Genomic DNA, 8314 nt, shown 5'->3' on the forward strand with positions numbered 1-8314 from the left:
AGAAGTTGAAATGCTTGGATTTTACAAGAGTATAGCAAAATGGGTCATGAAAGATGAATAGTGACGTTTTGAGAAATAGTTTGAATTGAATCACGATTGTTGTTGTGTTGTGACATGAATGGGTTATCAATGACGTTAAGATCATGAAATAGGCATTGTATCTGAATGGACGAAATCGTGTGTTATGGTCTTGAACATGGAAAATTTGAAGTGAATTGAGAATATGGATAATGTAGATGACTAAAGGCCATTGTTATGATATTGTAAATGTATTGTTGACGTTTGGGAGTTGAATTACGATATGGAGGAATGTTGTATAAATAAAGGAGATGCTGTGCGATTTTCCCTAGCTTTAGCCATTTATGCTAGTTGTCAATTCTAACGATAGTATGACCTTGATGAAGGTATAAACGCAAGCGTGGAAGGGGATGTGCAAGTGTTATATATTCGAACGAAAAGTTATGTAAGGCTAACCCTTCTTTCATAAGGGATGGTTCTTTGGCCAAACGTCTAAATCTCCTATAATACTATGATTCACTTCAACGATTTGAATCTCCAAGCTAGTAAGCTCCCGATGCTCGATGTGCTACGATTGTATTAAGTTCCTCGTATGACGAGTAAGCCTATAGGGTAGATGTAACGATAATGACAATGATAGTAATGATGATGAGAATAAAATGATGCTAAAGATGCTTACGAGCTATGATATGTATGTGTGCCTATGAGGGGCTATAATAAGACCCCGAGCTTATGACGCCGGGTAAGAATATATGTATATGAATATGTATAGAGTATGTATATGATTATGAAACGCGCGCGCACTTCTGCAGAAGGTACGGATAACCCTGATGCCTTGGTAGGGCCAGGTATGTATGACCTTGAGCCTTGGTTGGCCAAGTATGTATGAAACACCGAACCTTTATGGTCGGGCACGCTATAGCTTTATATATATATGTGTGTGTGTGTGTATATGACATCAATATGAGTCCGAATATGTTATAAAAATGAATGTGAAGGTAACTAAATACGGATATGGATGTATGTACACGGATACGCAATAAAAATGGAATGTCCTTGTGGAAAGCAAGTAAGTGCCATGTCGACGATATTATTATTATCTCCCATGTTATGCTATCTCATATGTTGACTCTTAAGCTTTCATATTGATATTGATCATGCTTTACATACTCAGTACATTCTTCGTACTGACGTCCTTTTGTTTGTGGACGCTGCGTCATGCCCGCAGGTGCACAGGGGGACAGGCTTGATCCATAGCTATATTTTCAGGGACTACATAGCGGAGCTCCATTTCATTCGGAGCTATAGCTTTTGGGTACTTATTATTTTGTGTACATAATTAGGGGCATAGCGGGGTCCTATCCCGCTCATGTGATATGTTATAACCTTCTTAAAGGCTCGTAGACATGTGTTTGTGGTTAGATGTGTTTGGCCTTGTCGGCCTATATTTTTGTATGTCATTTTGTTGGCCTTGTCGACCCATGTAAATTGGTGTGGCATAGATGCCTATGATGATATAAGAAATGTTATCGTCCAATTGGGACTAGTATGATTGATGGCTAGAATGCATGATTTGATTTATGTCTCACCTAGACGTTATGTGATAGTATGCTGGAGGGGTGCCCAGGTGGGGTAGCGTCGGGTGCTCGTCGCTGCCCTAGTCGGGTCGTGACCTAAGGGTTTGCCTACCGAGGTGGAAAAGGTAGGTGCCCGCATCACTTAGTGAAATTGGGTAAAGATAAGTTGGTATCAGAGGCCTAAGCCACCCGATTTATTATACAAGAGCATATCTAGTAGAGTCTTATGGATCAGTAAGACGAGCTCCGTATTTATCAACGAGAGGTTATAAGACATTTAGGAAACTTCCAATTCTTTCATTCTCTTGTGCGACTTCATTCAAATTGGTATCTAGTCAATTTCAATTGGTATCTGAATTGCCTTATCTTAACCATCCTCAGAAAATGGAAATCTGTCCTTCAATTTTCATGCGAATAGTTTATTTATGACCTGTTGTGGTATGGTACGATATGTGTTATTTTGATTCGGACACGTGACCAAGTTCAGTCTCTAGTTATGGCCCAAGGATTTGATTGTATGGAGTAACGATTAGACTCTATTGTCGATGGGAGTCGTGATTCAACTCGTTTATTATGAGGGTTCGTGAGAAATGGGAAAGATAGTTCATAGGGTTACATGGTCTTCATGCATCAGTGTTGGGTGCTCGGAAGTGACAATGTGCATTGATGGCTTAACAATAGTGGTTTGCTCAATGATGTGATTGCTTTAGGAAAGGAAAAATTAGTATCTTTCGCGTTCGTCAGGATAAGGTTAATTGGTGTCTTTGAGTTTAAGGGCAGAAAGGAAATCAAGAATTAGTGATGTGACAGCTTGGTTTCGATCTTCAGTGTAGATTGGGCTTGAGAGTTTAAGGATGTGTTGGAATTTTCAATTGGATCGTAAGCTAATAGGGCCAATGTTTGACTAATGGAACGATTATCAGTGTTGGGCCAGTTTAAAAGGTTAGTACACAGGAGGGTTATTCAGGTGATACACCTAATATTGGACTAAGGTTGGGGGCCCTGTATTCATTGTGTAAATTTCACTAGATCCAGCTACTAGTGGTGTTATTACTCGGCTTATGTGATCGAATAAAAGGGATAGTCGTGCGAGTAGTTAGAGGTATTCAGATTCGATAAATGAGGTAAGAGGTGATTCTTCAAGGGATAGCAACGTTAAGGATTTTGAGTAAAGGGTTAGTAAACAAGGATTCTTGAAATGGTAGATCAATGATGGGTTAATTGAGTTAAGTTCGGTATAACATTTCGGAGATTGAGTAAGACAATTCGGGCAATGAAGATTCAGTGGGATACATATGAGGAAAATTCCATGAGGTTCGTGATCGGCAACTAGTGATAAGCATATTTCAGTGAACCGACATGTTGAGGTTTATAAGAAATAGCTTGGTAGTACACCGTTAGATAAGTTTCGTAACATTCTACAGTGGATGATTTAACGTGCTTTAAGAGGAAAGATTTGTGGAATCCCTATTATGTGAGGGCTAGAGCTATATTCTTGAGATGGGACCGTATTTGTGGTAAGTGTCATATGTTACGAGTTATATTGATTGGATGTCATGGATGAATGTATTTGGATACTAAGAACTTGGAGATTGTCGTGCTAGGTTGACGTAAGAGGTTGCGAGAATTTTTGCTTTCAGAAATGCTATGGGCTTGTCGAGATATTATAATGGGAGGTTCGATGATTAAAGGGTTATATCAAGAGACTGCAGGTTTTGGCGTCGAAAAGTTCGGGGGGTATCGACTTGCGTATCGGGTAAGGGTTAAAAAAATCAGAAGTTTCACTTACAAGATCTAGTTCTTCGGTGCTCAGTGGACAACATGAATATGTTTCAGCTTTTGGATACGTGGGTAACAAACATGATTTCTCATGCGGGGTAAGAACGTGATTGGTTTCGAAAATTGGAGTCGGATCGAATGGTTATTAATGAGATTCAGGGGTGGTGCATTCCTTTTAGGGTCAGTGTGGTTGATTAGAACTCAATGAATTATATTCATAATTCCAAAAGAACATATGGATTCCCAGTAAGTCACCTTCACGGATTCAATAAGTTTAGTTTAGATTTGAGGTATGACAGGTTACTAAATTTATTAGGGTTGCTAGTGGACTTGGAGATATTTTATCGGGGTCAGCTTTTCGGTTAGTATAATGGGTTTCAATAGGCTTGGTAATGATTCGAGGAGGTACTATGGTTGCTATAGATCTTCATAGTGATCAATTGAGTTTCAACGGATTTTGCTCGGTGAGGTATTCGGTGGTATGTTCCTTTATAGTGAATTGAAGGTTTAAGAAGACTTAAAACTGGCCAAGCTGGCTATCAGAACGATCAATTTTCATGGAATTGCATAGAGTTCTCTGATGAAGAAAGAATTCTTTTCTGGCAAAAGTAAGTCATGGTTTCGGGTTATCTTGCGTGCTTCTAAGAAATCATGGTTCAAAGAACAACCTGAGAAGGGTGAAGGAAAGGTTAGAGGAATCAGAATGTTCGACCAGTTCAGAGTGGGCTATGATTGTGTTTATGTCTAAAGGTTAGTGTTGTTTGAGAGATGTATGTGAGACCTATTGATCGCTCCAGAGGCATGGTTATGTCGAATCAGAGAGTTTCGATAAAAGCGTCTATGTTATTCAGGAAATAGTTGTGAGAGCATTCAAGTATATTAATACGGAAATTGGGTCCTTCGGCTAAGTTAGAGGAAGTTTTGACTAATAAGGTGAGTGGGCAATGATTTTTGCATAATTTGTGTCGTGGAGGCTTTTGTGTTGTTATGATACTGACTCCTAGGTTACCGTCAACCTTCATACTCTCTTTCTATGCTCGAGGATGAGCGATTGTTTAATTGGTATCTGATTTAACGACCTGTTCGGTCATTATTATATTTTGACTATTTTTCCCTTGTTGACTTGTTCGTGAGCTTTATTAGTACAATTTTTACCCACAGGGATAGGTGGCACAGTTCCCTAAGCATGGGAGAGAGTTGTGATATGACTTTTGGAAAGTTGGCTTTTAAGTGAAAACTGTTTGACTCATAGTTGACTTTTGGGTAAACAGACCTTTTTCAAAAATTTATTGATTTTGAGATGCCCAGATGATCATTTATGACTCATTGGTGGGTTTGGTTCGGTTCCCAGTGCACTCGGTTCCTAATTTCATCTGGTTAGTTCATAAACCCAATTCCATGGGTTGAGATTTGAAAGTTAAATCGGAGTTTGGTTTTTTTGGATACTTTCTTCTCGATTCTAAATCCATATTTGGATATGACTAGACTTTCATTACTTTAAGGCGCAACGAAAATGAAAGGTTCACAATTTACATTCGAGTTGTTGTTCGACCTTCCAGGTAGGTTTCAGTTTACCTTATGGTGAGACTTCTATTTACGAAATGTATGTTTAGATGATATTGTCGGAGATTGCATATAAACCTTCGGGTATGAAGTTTGGGATGGATATTGCCTTTGGTTGGGCCTTATTGTATGATTTGGGGGCTAGCCACCCCATTGTGTCATTGACTTATTTGTTCTATGTACTTGTTGGCTCGTTGCCACATTGAGATATAGGATATTGGTGGTTAGTTATATATTATGATTATGATACTGTGGTACCTTACTTTGTTGATATTGAGATAAGAACTGTAAATCTATTGTGGCTTGTTGTGTAACCTTATTGATAATAATACTTGTATGCCCATGTGTGGTACTGTTTGGGATTGATTTAGTTTGTTGATATTACACTTGCACTGTATTCTTACTCATTTCCATGATATATTGATATTGCCTTGATATGGTACTGATGACGGGAAATGAGAAGGAAATACAGATGCATTGGGACATATTGATAAGAGTCACCTCAGGGCTGTGTACGGAGTGACTGATACGAAAACACTTATCTATCTAACTGGTATTGGATGTTGAGTCATCTTTGGGCTGTGTGCGGAGTGATTGGAATTGTACGTTGAGTCATCTCTGGGCAGTGTGCGGAATGACCAGTACATGGACTTCATCGGTCCCCCAGGGGTTGTGCTGCCAAGACGTAATGTTTTGTCATTGGACTACATCTGTACGAGTATATGCATTGCATACATATCATATACATCTTGCATTGCATCTTATCATCTCTCTTAGTTGGTTATGATATGGACTTGTGATTGAAATCTCTGAAACTTTGCACAATTGGGTCTAGATGCGTGATATGGTTGTGGTTGATGAATTCGGAGTTAATCTACTGAGACTTGGCATATATTTCTATTGAATTTTGTTGTCTCTCTTATGTGTTGAGCGTGTTTTAGATGGTTGTTGGATTTGATATGGATTGTGTTAGGATCTTTGTATGTGACTGAATCGGGACGGGATATTGTAGTCATAGTTTGGTCTTTGGTGATTATTTTAAAGCTTGGAACATTTGGGCTTAGATGCTATAACATAGGTTGTGACTAGTATTGTGGATACTTGGCTAGTACTGACTTGTACTTTACTGTTTACGTGTTATTCTTACATTATTGTCTTCACATACATTAGCTAGTCTTAGTCGGCCTATGATACCTACCAGTACTTGTTATTTGTACTGACCTATACTTGCTGCATTCTTTTATGGATGCAGAGTACTTGCCAAGTTTTACTTCATCTCCTCATGGTTTATTTCCGAGTTTGCTGTTGAGTCCATTCAGAGTGAGCATGATGACGTTCGCTGCCAGAAAACTCCTCTTTATTGCTTTGTCTTACTTCTTATTCCCGGACATGAATTGAGACTTTTATGTATTATTCAGACTTATAGTTTAGCAGAGCTCTTGTATGACCAGACCACGATACTGAGGTTGTATTTCACTACTTTCCGCACTTTATATTATTATTGTGAGACTTATGTTATGTCTATTTTCTTCCGCTTTACTTATATTTATGATTGTTGGAAAAAAGGTTCGCCTACCTAGGTGGAAAAGGTAGGTGCCTACACGACTTAATGCAATTGGGTCGTGACAAGTTGGTATCAGAGCCCTAGGTTACCCAGTCTATAATACAAGAGTAGGTCTAGTAGAGTCTCGTGGATTGGTACGATGAGCTCTGTATTTATCTGCGAAAGGCTATAAGACATTTCGAAAACTTCCAATTCTTTCATTTTCTTGTGCGACTTCATTCAAATTGGTGTCTAGTCGATTCCAGTTAGTATATAAACAACCTTATCTAATCATCCTCGAAAGATGGAAATCCGTCCTTAAATTCTGATATGAATCGTTGATCTATGATGTGTTTTAGTATGGTATGAGATGTGTTATTTTGATTTGGACACGTGATCAAGTTCAGTCTCTAGCTATGGCCCAAGGATTCAATTGTGTGGAGTCACGATTAAATTCAGTTGTTGAGTGGAGTCGCGATTAGACTTGTTTATTATGGGGTTTTGTGAGAAATGGGAAAGATAGTTCAGAGGGTTACATGACCTCCATGCTCAGGGTTGGGTGCTCGAAAGTGACCAATTGCATTGATAGATTAACAATAGTGATATGCTCTATGATATGATTGCTTTAGGAAGGGAAAAATTGTATCTGCTGCATTCGTCCGGATAGAGTTCTTGGATGTACGAGGGTTGATTTTGTATCTGATTGCGGAAGGATAAGCTGGCTTCGGCACGTCAAAATGGTACTGATGGGAGTGCTCGCCTTGCTATAGTTACTATGGAGGATTGCATTTCGTGGGAATAATTAGGCAGGGTTTGCTAGCGACTGTACTTGTAGGTTTACATGATATCTCGGGGATATAGTGCTGAGGAGTCATTCTTGTTATTAACTCATAGATGTTAAAGGAGTACTCTGTTATTAAGTGAATGTTATAGGAAGATCGTTTGATCGGTAAATTTGACTGAGTTGTAGGATTCTGAGGAGCTAGAAATCGACCGAAGGAAATGACTTCAATTATGGGTGAATACGAAAAGCTAATGATTTGAAGAGTTACTGGTTGTTTCACTTAGGTTTTAGGGGAGACATTGATATTATTAGTGGTTCGTTCGGCTTAGAGGGATGATTAGTTTAGAGGATCGAGTGGATTTGAGTGTTTGCTGGTTGATAGTGATAAAAGTGATCTGGAATGAAATACGGGAACTGAAGGATTTTAATGAGGGATCTTGCTATCTGGTTCAGGGGATCAAGGTTCATAAGACTTGAGGTGAGGTAGTATGGGTACTTGAGTTATGTTTGGATTGCGGGGGCATTATATTACAACCTTCAGTAAAAGGTATGACCGATGAGGTTGATTGGTGCCTTCGAGTTTAAGGGCAAAAAGGAAATCGTTGAAACAAGAATTAGTGATATGAGAGCTTGGTTGTGATGTTCAGTGTAGAGTGGGCTTGAGAGTTTAAGGATGAGTTGGAATTATCAATTGTGTCATGAGCTAATAGGGCCAGTGATTGACTAATGGAACCATTATCTGTGTTGGGCCAGTTTAAAAGTTTAGTACTCAGGAGGGTTACTCAGGTGTTGCACCTAATGTTAGACAAAGGTTGGGGGCCTTGCATTCACTATGTAAATTTGACTAGATCCCGCTACTAGTTGTGTTATTACTCGGCTTATGTGATTGAATAAAAGGGATAGTCGTGCGAGTGGTGAGAGGTGTTCAGATTCGATAAATGAGCTAAGAGGTGACTCTTCAAGGGCTAGCAACGTTAAGGATTTTGAGTAAGGGGTTAGTAAACAAGGATGCTTGAAATGGTAGATCAATGATGGGTTAACTGAATCAAG

This window comes from Lycium barbarum, chromosome 8 (assembly GCF_019175385.1).
Source record: "Lycium barbarum isolate Lr01 chromosome 8, ASM1917538v2, whole genome shotgun sequence".
In the NCBI taxonomy this organism is placed as follows: domain Eukaryota; kingdom Viridiplantae; phylum Streptophyta; class Magnoliopsida; order Solanales; family Solanaceae; genus Lycium; species Lycium barbarum.